At 50.5% G+C, this 14,329-nt stretch overlaps 1 protein-coding gene across 1 annotated transcript in view; it reads left to right on the top strand.

Annotated features, from left to right (window-relative positions):
* Positions 1 to 460: 460 nt before the first annotated feature.
* The window catches only part of Cracdl (CRACD like), a 118,609-nt gene continuing 104,740 nt past the window's right edge, over positions 461 to 14,329 (top strand). Inside the window, exon 1 of the mRNA XM_052193525.1 lies at positions 461 to 569. The gene's annotated coding sequence lies outside the window, so the exon portion shown is untranslated. The remainder of the gene's footprint in view (positions 570 to 14,329) is intronic.

The raw sequence follows: 14,329 nt of genomic DNA, 5'->3' as shown, positions 1-14,329 counted from the left end.
CTTTTATCCGTATGCGCACGTCCCTCCCTGCCACCCCGGCGGTGCCCACTCTCCGAGGCCCAGGTGGCAGGGAGGTGGCGCGCAGGAGCCGCGACCGTGGGTGTCTTCGTCCCGGCGGGGTTCCCCGGGCCCTCGGACCTCGCGCAGGTAGGAGCCTGCTAGGCTCCCAGCTCTGCAGCGCCGCCGCGTGGGGTGGCCAGGGTCCCGCGTGCCCGGCGGGAGCGGCGCGGGGGTGGCGCGCGGGCCTGGGCGGCGCGGAGCAGAGCTGAGCAGAGCGGAACAGCCGCGTCCGCCCCCGCCGGGCCGCGCGCAGCCGAGCCGGGAGCCGGGAGCGCGCGCCCAGCGCAGGGCCAGCGCGGCCGCCCGAGGGTCGCGCCCGCGTCCGCGTCCATTCCCCGGCCGCAGACTCCGCGCTCCCGGTGCCCTACCGCCACCTGCTGAGCGGCGCCGCCGGCCCTCGACGCTGCGGCCGGGGGTCAGCGCGCACCCGGCAGAGCAGCCCCCGCGTGTCCCCGCGGACTGAGCCCTTCCCGACACGCTCGCCAAGCACGGCCACGCTCCGGTGCCAGGTACCTGGGACGGTCTGAAATGGCGTGGCCACGCAGCACGCGTGGGGCGCAGACCCAGAGAGGTTGGGGGGAGCCGGGTTGGGGGTTGGGGGGCGAGTCTGAGGCGTTCCCGAAGTCGCGTCCGGATGTGGAGCTGGGGAGGAGGTGGCGAGCAGAGCCCAGGTATCCCGGGACCCTTTGGACGTGGCACCCACGCCACCCCTGTGGGGGCCACGTCCACTACACCATGGTCGGTGGGGCCAGAGAAGCCAGCCGCGCAAGTGCCCAAAGTTTTCCTCTGAGCGCTTGACTGGACTTAACTTTGAAATGTGAGGCAGAGCCGAGCAGTTTAACCAGTTTTAACACTAAGAAAACACAGCGAGAGGGGGAGCAGGGCTTGCTGCCTGCATTTCAGTTCTTAGTACCAGGGCATAATTGCGTCTGTCTCCAAGGTCCACCACGGCGGGCGAGGGAGACAGTGGACACACTGGCTGTCTTCCTTATGCTTCGGGTCATGGTTTATTTAACAGGCTCGGGGCTTAGGTTACAAGCCACCAGAGGGGAGCCTGAGTTTAATCTTAGACATAATCACAATTTGAATCAACAAATATTTGTTGAGCAGTCATTTACTAACCGGCAGGACTTCGTTTTCAGTTTGAGGTAGGTGTACATGTGCTGAGAGAAGAAGTAGTTACCCAAATGAGCAAAACATTTGTTTTTTGAAATGCAAGGGAATAGGAAGACTGCGGTGTGACTGGACTTGTGGCCTGCAGGTGGCCAGTCGGCACCCTGTCAGAATTGAACCAGAAAACCCAAGTGGGATGACAGGCACCCCTGTTTGCCTTTGTTTTAGGAGCCCACCTCTGCACCTTCCAGAACTATTTTAAAGCAAGCCCCTCCTTTGGTGGAGGCTGGGGCGTCCTTCCATTTACCTAAATACATAGCAACCACGAAATCGAATCTCAGCCCTGATGTTCCTTGGGAACACAGTCATGCCGACTCACACCTGAGCTGACTGAGGATGGGATCACCTCAGGAGCTCTCTGAGATTACAAAATGGTGGAGAGAAAGCTCGGTGTGGGTGTCTGAAGATGCCTGCCCCGCTGCCTGCCCCGCGCTGAGCTGGGCTGGATTCCAGGCTCGCTCGATCCTAGGGTTGTGCAATTCCTTATTGGAGCATGAGACAACACCGAGAGATCAGGAAGACTGACTCTGTCCTTTACTTAAAATTGAGGTATTTTGTAAATCATGGATTTCATATTTGTTTTAAATGCTTCAAAATATTGCATTTCACATTTCTAGTAACATGACTGATTTTTTTTTCTTCTTTTTTTTGTAACCCAAGAGGTGTTTGTCTTTAACTGACTGTGGTTCTAGATTTGTTTCTGCCTCTCCAGCAGCTTTTCTCCATTTATAGAATCAGTATAGTAGCCAACAAGGGTAGAATCCCGCCACAGCTGTTGCACGGCCCTGCTGCAGAGGCTGGTGAGATTTGGCTCGTGGTGGGCTGTCTGATGGGAGAGTCTGGGTAGGAGCATCACTCCTCAGCCTGGTGTTTTGGGCCTTATCAAACCGTGCCTCGAGGGGATCTCGGTTTGCCTTATGGAGAAGCAGAGAAGTGATAGCATTCTGCCTGTGTGCCCACTTCCAGATTCCTATCCTGAAGGCTCTCTGGTGATGGTTGGTTTATGAGATGGTGCCTCCTGCGCTGGATTAAAGTGCGTTGTAGTCAAGATTCCAGAGAGCATCTTCCCTCCTTTAGTTGCTCAAGCACACGTCTGTGAGTCAGGAAACAACCCTCACCAGGTACCAGATGCTTGGATGCTTGGATCTTAGACTCCCAGAACTGTGAGGAGCAAACTTCTGTTGTTTCTAAGCCACACAGTCTGTAGTATCTTGTTACAGCAGCCAGCTCTGGGAGAGTTCTCAGCTACACTGGGAGACTGTGACCCCTCGGGCCCTCCTGGGCTGAGTTTTTGAGACAGTCTAGTAGGCCTGCATTTGACTTGGCAAGCTTGAGACTGTGCGCTTTCCGCCTGGGACTTAGCCCGGGCAGATAGTCTTATAAATATTGTTTGTGTTGTACAGAGACCAGCGGAAGCATCTGCAGCAGGACAGATGCATCTCCTGTTGTGGGATTATTGTGAAGGGGTGCAGCTTTTTGATGTGAATTTAATTTTGTGGCCCATACAGAACGCCCTGGCTCCCTTCTTGGCATACTCATTCCTAGCTCAGGAGTCTGTTTTTCTTGGGCTGAATTCAAGTGATATTTCAATCACTGTGTAGCTTCAAGCAGCTCGCTCTCCCAGTCTTTCTTTAGGAACCTTCTTGTTGAGGTGGTGACTCGATACCGGGAAAGAGCCACAGTAAGACGTGGACATGGAGAGGTTGCTGCTCCTGTGTGGGTTTCAGGGAGCCCCTCCTCAGCCTCCTACCCCCACCCCATGCCACTTTGGTCTCCTGGCTAGGGTTTCTACTGAGTCTATTTAGCTGGTCTTTGCATTGGCTATCAGAACCCCTCCCCTAAGGCTTCCTCTCTATAAGGTAGAGACCCTGAGGAAGGTCGCGTGCCCAGGCGCTGTGTAGTGTAGTACTGCCACACCAGGCTGCCATTTTGCATTTCTGGGCAGCCTTTTCCCAGCCTTGCACACAGGAAGCTGGACCAAGGCTGCACGCACTTTCTGCCTCCTGCTCAACCTTTCAGAGGGTCAGGGGGCAGGGCAAGGGATCTCTTCCAGTCTGCCGCTCCCAGGACTTGAAGAGCTTTTCCATACCTGGAGCCAGGAATGTCTCTTAGGTGGTTTCTTCTGTAGTTGACCACAGGCTTACAGGAGAGCTTTAGGCTGAGTCAGCTAGGCTCTGTCACTGATCTTTAAAGGGAACATAAACACAAGAGGGCAACATGTTCTGACACAGCCAGGTGACTATAAAAATAAGTTATTATATATGTTTCAAATCAAAAAAATATTGTGAATGTTCCCAATGCAAAGAAATAATTAAATTCTTGGGGTGTTGGATATTCCAGTTGTCCTGACAAGATCATCACATTTTGTGGTACGTGGTTAGAAACCATATTCTGCCTTAATTTATTTAAAAATGCAGTCACCCTACTCCACTGTCCCTGGAGAAAGTGATGTGGGGTTGGTGGATGGAGGGAGAAGATTTAGAAAACAAGACCAGAAGGTGTCTCCCCATCCCTGTCTCTGTGTTTCTGGGTAGGCTGCCCTGGGTTACACACGCCGGACTTTTTAATTTCCATGAATTAGCCTGACTTCTTGTTTCTGCGGCTGCTTCGTCTTAAGATAGCCACAGTGTGCTTGGTGTTTGCTACGATGAGATTGCAGGATGGCAGAAAAGCCTGTTACAGTTAAAGGGCTCAAGACTCATCCAGGGAGCAAGGCGGCCCACAGGAGGGTTCACGCTGGGTTCACTCGAGGTGTGGAAGGCAAAGGTTCTTGGAAGAGGTGCGCCTTCAAATGGACTTAGCCACGAATGTGAGGAGGAGCCAGAGACCCGCTCAAAGCATCTTTTGTACCAGCCGGCGTTTGTGTGGCTGCTGTGTACATCGCTGGACACTACTGAGAGACCTGGGCTACAGGCAGTGTCACCTGCAGGTAGGACAGCAAGGGTGCCCGACACACTGAGCTCTTCTTGTCTCTAAGTCGAATGGTGACCTCTCATCAGATCCTGTTCATGATTCTCACCAAAGCCAGGAAATAGCGTTGAATGTTCTGGGTCAGGTAAAGGTCCCGAAAACACACTTGTGATTCAGAGATGGAATCCTCAGACTCTTCGGGTTGTTTTAAGAGAGCTCCGGCTAGCCATCCCGAGCTGCTGTGTCTGTGTCCCACAACTTTAGTAGCTGAAGGAGAGGAAGGCTTGGGTGTTTCAGCATCAACTACCAACCTCCGACAGCATTCCTGAAGAGATCCCTGGGAGGAGGCAATCTTGAGGGATTTTTTTTTTTTTTTATGATTAAGTTATCTGTGAAAAGAGACAGTTGGGGAGTTAGACTGCTATCAGTTCTTCAGGCCCTTACCTAACTGTGGTGTGTGGGACCAATCTTTAAATGTATGCAGTTGAAGAACTTCCAGAAATATTTGCCCTTACCTCTGAAGTCCACGCCCAAACCTCTCATAGGTCTGCTTCCAAATTCTCTTGTCTGTGGGCGGCCCCAGGCCCATTAGCTGTGGCATGCACAGTCTCCAAGAAACAGAGAAAGATACAGTCAGTTGTGGGACATGGAAATGTCAAAGGGACTTGGCTTTCTCAAAGCAGGAAGTCCAGGCCGTTGAGGAGGTCAGGCTTTGGTTTGCTTAGAAGCCTGTGACTTCACGCTCCCATGGAATAGGAATGTGGTGTATACACACACACACACACACACGCACACGCACACGCACACGCACACACACACGCACGCACACACCCACACACACATCTGCACACATGTGCAGGTACACATACACACACTCAAACACACACATGCACTCAGTCACATGCATTCACATACACAAGCACAGATGCACACACCTACACACACGCACTGTGTTGGGTATTGAATGATGCAGAGAATGCCTTTTGAAGTGTTTGCAAGAACTGACCTTAGCAAACTGAGGTAGGGTAGGCCCACGCATCTGAGGGCTCAGGCATCTGCCCCCAAGTCTGAGTTCAATCCTTTGCACCCGTGTGGTAGAAGAAGAGAACTGACTCCCATAGGCCACCCTCTGCTCTCTACATGCGCCCTCTCACACCGACATGTATGCTCACAAAACAAACAGAACGCTTAAATCGGAACGTGGGGGTGCATTTGTTGGACTTTCCAATTAGATTTCCTAGGAAGAAACATAAAGCATTAAAGGGTTCTTCAGCCTTGGGGATCTGATGTTATTTAATTAAAATGGGTATATCTGTAGCACGCAGTGCTCCTGAGCAGAGATGGTGGCAGGGGCACCGTGTGGGCAACGACCTCGATGGAATCAGATGCTCAGTGAGAGGCGAGGTAGATGTCATTAGCCCACAGCACCCATGTTACAGCCATATTACAAGCCTTCCATATCCACCTCCTGCAGCATCCGACTTCCCCGCTGATACGGGATTCCAGGGACCAGACGTGAAGTACTAGCTATGAGGCCACACATATTGTAGGTGCTCAAGCCAAGGACGTCGTACACTTTCTACTCAAAGAATACGGGAGTGCCCTGTTCTCTGTATCAGGACCAAAGGACCGGACCAGGTGTCATCCACGGGCAACTGGATTATCCTGTTCCTTTTGTATAAATAGTCATATGCATATGAATACTGAGTGTCTTTTCTGTATTTAGAGTGGTGTGCTATCTGATGCCCAGCTGTCTTAGACATTTTGGGCTTCCCAAACTTTCCTAGGTTTAATACACATATACTGTATTTCATATTTCTTTGTATTAAATATATCTTACAGGATTCACGTAATACATGTGCGATCTCTTCCTCTGTTCTCAAACAGTAAAACGAAGACACATAAAAGACTAGCCTCGAGTTAGTTTCTCAGTTTTGTTTTCTGGATTGGATATATTCTTGTGAAACCATTCTCTAACCAATATAGGTGAGATGGGGTGCCCAGGCACCTTCCGGGAGCGGGTGCAGGTCTGTATTGGGCCGTGAAGCTTGGCCATATCTATTTTACCTTTGAATGCTGAACTCGAACTGACTTGGGCTCTTGGCTGCCTCCAAAAGACAAGTGGCCATGTGGGGAAGCTCACTGTCACATGTACTGGCTTGGAGTCTTGTTGAAAACCAGTCCCAACAGCTCACTGTCCTTGGTCTGGTTATGGCTCTGTGGCCAGGCACATTGCCTCCACCCAGAGGGTTCCAGGGGACATGGGCAGACACGGTTCACACATTCTCTCAGGGCATACGCCGAGACCTGGATCTCTTGAGTTCTGTTTGCATCTCTGCAGCTGACATGGGAGTTGCAATGACCGTCCTAGATATCACATCTGGTCTGTACCTGCTATTCCAATATGACCTTGTTTTATATCTCAGTCATACATACATGTTTGCACACATGCATTCATGCATACATACATACATGTCTTAGAGTTTCTATTGCAACGAAACACCACTCGCATGTGTTTATGAATGCAGTGCCTGTGGCAGCCAGAAGACAGTGTCAGATCCCCTGGAGCTGGAGTTACATACTGCTCTCAGCCATCCAGTGAGGGTTTAGGAACTGAGCCCTCTGCAATAGCAGTATGTGATCCCAGCTGTTGAGCTCTGAATGCTCCAATCCCCACCCCCACCCAGTACACTCTTTTTTGTCCCTTCCCATGCACACACAACTTGTGACTTAGAAGCTACATTCTAAGGGCAGTGGAGATTAGGTGAAGGACAGACTCACCCATTAAAAATCTGAAATCACACCACCTTATCTCTTCCCAGGACTGGTGATTCACTCTGTAAACGGATCATTTCCAGAGGGCCCAAAATCCTTGTCCTTTTGAATAATTGTGAGGTGCTGTCAGAATCTTTGTTGGAAATTAGCTCCTTTGTATCCCTTTGCATCTCTTTGTATCTTTGTGTCGATGTGCTTTCCACACACTGTTAGGTTGAGGGTGAGATCTCAGGATACATGCATAAGCATTTGGAGAAGTCAGTTGCCATTTTCCAAGGCCTGACTCGTGTTCTCAATGTTTTCTTCATGATTGTCATGAGAAAAGACAGACCTTGGGGGTGGAGGTGTTGTGGTAGATGAGTCTTATCTGGTACTGCATTCTAGAGCAGAGCGACGCCAGGAGGCTGTAGGTGACAGAGGATCTGGCTGAGCAAACAGGGAAGGCCAGAGAGGAACAACCTGTGGTGATCAAGCCTGGTAGATAGACCGGCTTTTGTCCAGACTTGTGCTTTGGCTCCCTGCCGTGGAACTGCTCCTTGACTGTCCTTTTGTGTGGTACAAGGAGGCCAGATGCTGGGAGACTCAATGGTCTCCACCATCAAGCAAAGCCAGGGGCAGAAAAGGAGCAGGTATCTCCATAGCATTTGAGGAACATCCTTCCAAACACCTGTCTGTGCTATACTGAAGACCCATGAATGCATTGTGTAAGAATATGCAGTCACCCTTGATAGCTGTGGGTTCTGAAACCATGAATTCAACCAACCGCAAATTGAAGACATTTGAAAACATTGTGCCGGGTACACATAGACTTCCTCCCCCCTTCCACTCCCGCCCTGGCTCTGCTCTCTAAACAATGAAGCTTATCAGCTATTTGCATAACATTTGCATTGTGTCAAGCATTATAAATAATCTAGAAATGATTTGAAGTATGTGGGAGGCTATATGTAGTTCCTGTGCAAATACTATGTCATTTTAAAAGAATTGTTTTTGTTTATGTATATGTGTCTGTGTGGATGTATGACACGTGTGCAGGTGCCCTCAGAGGACAGAAGAGGGTACCAGATCCCCTGTAGCTGGAGTTGTGGATATGAGCCACCTGGTGTGGGGGCTGGGCATCAAACTCATATCCAGCAAGCACTAACTAATGCGCAATCTTTCTAGCCCTGACATTTTCCTTAAGGGTGTAGTGGTTTCAATCATTGCTATAATCAAATAATTGATAAGAAAGCAATTTAAGAAGAAGGACTTGGTGTTGTTTGAAAGGACAATTCGTTGTAGCAAATAAGGTTGTGATGGAGTTCGTGGTAACTTTGTTGGCGAGGTGCCTCATGTCTTAGTGATTGAGGGGGCATTGCAGAGAGGTTTTTCAGGAAGCAGAACCACACAGGACCCTCCACACACAATGCCCTCCAGCTGAAGCCCATGTCCTAAAGACCTCACAACCAGTCCGCACAGTGCCATCAGCTAGGGACCAAGCGTTCATACAGACGAACCTGTAGGAGAAACAACAAAGAGATGTGAGCAGATTTTTGATGCCTCGGTCAGGGTCCCAGTCTTTTGCAGATCCCGTGGCATGAACATGCTTACAAAGCAGAGGCGATGTGCATATTGCTGTGGGCTGCCTTTTCAAAAGCAATGCATGTCCAGAGCTTCTCTTCCGCATTCTACTGGATTATTAGACATTTGTTCTTTGCATCAGCTTCATGGCTGGAAGAAGCCCCATTCTGGGGAGAGGTAAATTTCCTCATCTAAGCCTCATCTTGGATAGAGCGTACTTAGGCCATTCCAACCCTTCCCCATTTAGCATCAGTACAACTGTGGATGCCCTCTTCCCCGTTTGCCTCTTTACGATTGTATGGTTGCTTCTGAGTACTTAACTCTGACACAGGATTCCCATGGATGTACAAGGCTCCTCCTCTGGCGTGTCTGAAGTAACTTCTTTTCACACCAGGCTTCTTTGCCGTGAGATGAATTAGTACCAAGATTCCATGCGTCTTGGTGGACAGCATCTGTGTTATTTGGGATTTAGTCTTAATTAGTCTAAGCAGAAGAAGGCTGAAGGCAGGAAGCACTGGGCTGACAGATTGTTAGAAGCCTGGTCCTCGGCCAGACATCCGGGTGATATCAGCAGCCGCGTAGATCTGGCCCTGAAGGAAGTTGTGGTGGCTTTGTGCCGCGTGCCTTTAGACATTACACTCCCTCCATGGAGGGTCCCATTCGCTGCTCAGAGCCCATGGAGACGTGGTTTCAGGATCTAGGGCCTCTGCCAGCATCCATGGGGACACTTGATGCGTCCATGCAGGTGCCTCTGACAGGAACCCTGTGTCCCAGCTCTGCTCTCTTAGAGAAGTCAGATACCAGCCTGGACATCAAAACAGGTAGAAAACAAGGGGAGGACACCTGCAGAACTCTTTGAGACCTGGGGCGCTGGGACCCTGCAAGCCAAGAGTTGGTAAATCAGGTCCCCAGGAGTCCTACCTTCAAGGAGTGGCCACATGAGATGTGTGAGGCAAATGTTCCTTCACTCTCTGGGTGCCGGGTGGGCACTGAGGAGCCCTGTGGCCGGCGTGGGCAGGAAACAGCACTTAATTTGGTGCTATGTAAATAGCTGCTTTTTTTCCATGAGTCATAATTAATCAGCACTCAGCTTATTTTCCTCTCTCTCTGTTCCTATGGGCTTTTGTATGCAGTCACTCTGAATTCGGGTGGCTGTGCGGTTCTCAAGAACCCCCTAAATGGAGGAGGGACGTACTTCCTGTTGATCAGGGACAGTGAGCAAGCTGGGAAGGGGGCTCATGAGAGACCATGTTTCTAGCAGCTCGGAACACAGCAGATGCAGGGAACGGGGGAGACAGTGGATGGAGGTGGACCGCCATGGGCCTGGTGGTGGGGTCCTTTGACCACCGACAGCAAACATCATCCTGGATGGTTAAACTGTTTAAATGGCCTGGTGCTCCCTCTCCGTGCTAGAAGGGGGCTGGAAGGAGGAGCCCCTGCTGCTCAGCCGGCCCAGCAGGTCGTGCCTTTGCTCGGTCTGTCCAGGAAACCTGGAGCTTTTGACAACAGGGAATCTAGCAGTGGTTTGGCATTCAGCAAATGGTTTGCCTTTCCTCTGCCCCCTCCTTCCTTTTCTCTCTCTGCCTCCCTCTGTTTTTCTCCCTCTCCTCTCTCCCACATCTGAGCTCTCGCCCCAGGTTTCTATGGTACCTTCTCTTTACAGATTTAAAGTAGTATTTGATTTCTATATAGCCGTCATTTCTCCTTAATCTGGGGTTATGTATTGATTGTGCTATGTGAAGTAAACTATGCTAATTACCTCACCACCAGCAGCGGTTTTTCTCTCAATTCTTATTATGTAGAGGTGTGTGTGTGTGTGTGTGTGTGTGTTGGGGGGATGGAGCAGGAGCAGAGGAGAGGGGTGAATACGGGATATTCAGGGTACCTGATATAAACCCTCACTGCCCTGTGCTTTCAAATAATTAATAATTGGGGCACAGTTTATCATTATTTCTGAATCATTTCACCTTGACCATTTGATTTGATCCTTAAGGTCACTCTGTGAGTTTAGAAGGGACACTGAGGCTCAGAGACGGGAAGGATCTTGGCCAGGGTGGCTTAGGCGGTGAAGCCAGAGCCAGCGGATGGCACACTGCCTGGTTCCCAGCACGGCTCCTCTGCCTTCTCGCTTGCCACATGCCCTGTGGTTGTTCATCTTATCACTGCTGAGACAGTTCGGCTGGCATCAGGTGGCTGTCTCCTGGGCTGCATTTATCCCTGCCTTACAGAGAAGCAAACCGAAGGGCAGCACAGCCACAGGACTCATCCACGTTGTCACGGTGTGGACGAGCAGGGCCTTTCTTCTCACCTCATCTCATTGTTTTTAGTTTATTTTCCTTTTAAAATTGACGTGCATGTGTGTGTGTCTAAGAGAGAATGCCACGTGAGTGCAGATGCATGCAGGGACCAGAAGAGGGCGCCCAATGCCCTTGAAGCTGAAGTTTCAGGCAGGTTGAACCCCCTGTATGAGTCCTGGGAACCAAACTCAGGTCCTCTGGAAATGAGCCATCTCTCCAGGCCCCATCTTCTTCTTCTTTGGTCTTGAGTTTTGAACTTGGACATGCCCAGCTGGAGAATGTCCTTGTGAACTCCTGAGTGTTCCATTAGCATAAGCCATGGCTTGCTGGGTGTGTACACAACTTGGAGAAGGCCCCCTTAGACTCCAGGCCCTACCAGAGTGCATCTCTGTAGTCCATCCTGTACCAAAGCCCCAGACTGTAACTGTGGCAGATGCTCTCCTACCTCTCCCTGCCCTGCCCTAGCAGAAGGGCAGGACCAGGAAGCTCACTAGTGAGGACTGACTGGACCCAGGCCACACTCTGGCCAGGTGCTGTTTACTGAGGCCTACACCTCACTGTCTTCCTCACACTGTGGGGGTCATGATACCTAATGCTCTGGGGAGAAGTAGAAGAGCCTGTATGGAAATAGATGGGGTGACACATGTCATTGTGGGGACATTGCTGTCAGGACAACAAATATCAGAGTGAGGAGACATTGCTGTTATAGTGACTGTCAGTGAGGGGACATTGCTGTTAGGGTGACTGTCAGTGAGGGGACATTGCTGTTAGAGTGACTGTCAGTGAGGGGACATTGCTGTCAGGGTGACTGTCAGTGAGGGGACATTGCTGTTAGAGTGACTGTCAGTGAGGGGACATTGCTGTCAGGGTGACTGTCAGTGAGGGGACATTGCTGTTAGAGTGACTGTCAGTGAGGGGACATTGCTGTCAGGGTGACTGTCAGTGAGGGGACATTGCTGTCAGGGTGACTGTCAGTGAGGGGACATTGCTGTTAGAGTGACTGTCAGTGAGGGGACATTGCTGTTAGGGTGACAATGTCAGTGAGGGGACATTGCTGTTAGGGTGACAATGTCAGTGAGGGGACATTGCTGTCAGGGTGACAATGTCAGTGAGGGGACATTGCTGTCAGGGTGACAATGTCAGTGAGGGGACATTGCTGTTAGAGTGACTGTCAGTGAGGGGACATTGCTGTCAGGGTGACTGTCAGTGAGGGGACATTGCTGTTAGAGTGACTGTCAGTGAGGGGACATTGCTGTCACGGTGACAATGTCAGTGAGGGGACATTGCTGTTAGAGTGACTGTCAGTGAGGGGACATTGCTGTCACGGTGACAATGTCAGTGAGGGGACATTGCTGTTAGGGTGACAATGTCAGTGAGGGGACATTGCTGTCAGGGTGACAATGTCAGTGAGGGGACATTGCTGTCAGGGTGACAATGTCAGTGAGGGGACATTGCTGTTAGAGTGACTGTCAGTGAGGGGACATTGCTGTCACGGTGACAATGTCAGTGAGGGGACATTGCTGTTAGGGTAACAATGTCAGTGAGGGGACATTGCTGTCAGGGTGACAATGTCAGTGAGGGGACATTGCTGTCAGGGTGACAATGTCAGTGAGGGGACATTGCTGTTAGGGTGACTGTCAGTGAAGGGACATTGCTGTCAGGGTGACAATGTCAGTGAGGGGACATGGTTGTCAGGGTTAGGAGTTCTGGACAGTTGGCACTTGGTTTGAATACAGGGGGTGACAGGCTGTTCCTTGAGTTGGGTGGCAGGCAGGGCTCTTTGCAGCAAGGTGAAGGGTTCTTGCCTTCCAGCCCATTCCAGCACAGAGCTCCAAGTGCGATCTGGCTCTTCTGTTTCTCTAGATGCGAGGGTCTCCTTGCCTCTTGCCCTCTGACTGGAAGCTGGGAAGGGACAAGTGTTGACCATGGATGTTGTATGGAGGCAGTAGGAGCTCTGGCACCTGGGTAGTGGGAGCCCTGTGCCAGCGCCAGAGAGAGCCCATTTTCTGTAGGCGGAACAAAATAAGGCCAGGCGCTTCATAAAGAAAGGAGATGTATTTAGTTTGTCACTCTGGGGCTTTAGTAGTCCTTTGTCTTCTAAAGGGAGGCTGGGGAGTGAGTGCCAGGCTCCATGGCTGGGCACTTATGGAATAGTTAGAGCTGATGTCCTATCCCTCAATTAAAAATTGAAATGGTAGGGGCCAGAGAGATGGCTCAGAGGTTAGGAACCCTGGCTGCTCTGTCTGGAGAACCTGGGTTTAATTTCACCACCCACGTAGCAGCTCCCAGCTCCCTGCAACTCCAGTTGCAGGGAATCTGACACCTTCTAGTCTTCCACAGATGCAGCCTTGTATAGTGTGCACAGACAGACATGCAGGCAAAATACCCATATACACATAAAATGAAAATAAATATTTAAAAATAGAAATGGTGACCTTTGTTTCAAGGTGAAGAAACTCCAGGTTTGAGGTGAACATGGCTGCCCTGTCTGAATCCCAGAAGACTCATGTGTGCCTGAGGGGGTGGGCCAGAGTTCAGATCCGGTGGCTGCAGCCCTGAGTTATCTCTGGATTCTGGGTTGGCACTGGGTAAGGTTGCATGGCTGTGGGTGGCTGCGTCCTGAGTCATCTGGCTCCTTGGGCTATCCCCAGCGAACTGCTCACCATGTGTTCGATGAGCCCAGGGAGAAAATATTCACCAGCATCACCCGCTCTGGCTTCTCCCCAGCTCCTAAAGCAATCTGTCATGGGAGCTGCAGGTGGGCATCGTAGAGAGCCTTTCCTCTTCTTATGATCATCCAGACTTCAGTACGGAGTTGGCAGTTTCAACTGCTGATTGTCCACCAGATTCAAGTTCATCCTGGAATCTTTCCCAGGTATTCTTGCTTTATGTTACTTCAAGAAGTGCCCGAGGAAAAAAAAAAAAAAAAAAAGAAGTGCCCGAGGTAACCAGTTTACAGAGAGGTTTGTTTTCCTTCACAACTTTGAAGGTTGTACGATCTGTTGGCCCATTGCCGTGAGGTCTGTGGTATGGTGGTGGCAAGGAGTGTGTGGCTGGACCAACCTGACCACATCTCGGTTAGAAAGCTAAGAGAACAGGAGTCCCCAGATCCCCTTCCAGGGTAACCTGAAGACCTCCCACTGGGTGTCACCTCTTTTTTTAAAGATATATTTATTATTATATGTAAGTACACTGTAGCTGTCTTCAGACACACCAGAAGAGGGCGTCAGATCTCATTACAGATGGTTATAAGCCACCATGAGGTTGCTGGAATTTGAACTCAGGACCTTCGGAAGAGCAATCAGTGCTCTTAACCACTGAGCCATCTCTCCAGCCCTGGGTGTCACCTCTTAAATGTTCTACTACCTCCCAGTGCCACCACCTTCTCTCTGGGGATCAAGTTTTTTAACATATGGAGAACAATGATCTAAAAATATGTCAAAAGATCAATATGCAATACACTAAAGTGTTTGGTCTCTCTCTGTCTCTCTGTCTCTGTTTCTGTCTCTCTGACTCTGTCTCTGTCTCTGTCTCTGTCTCTCTCTCTCTCTCTCTCT

This window comes from Apodemus sylvaticus, chromosome 9 (genome assembly GCF_947179515.1).
Source record: "Apodemus sylvaticus chromosome 9, mApoSyl1.1, whole genome shotgun sequence".
NCBI classification, from domain to species: Eukaryota; Metazoa; Chordata; class Mammalia; order Rodentia; family Muridae; genus Apodemus; species Apodemus sylvaticus.
Note: the sequence above shows the minus strand (reverse complement) of the source record. Positions and strands in the feature narration are given on the sequence as shown.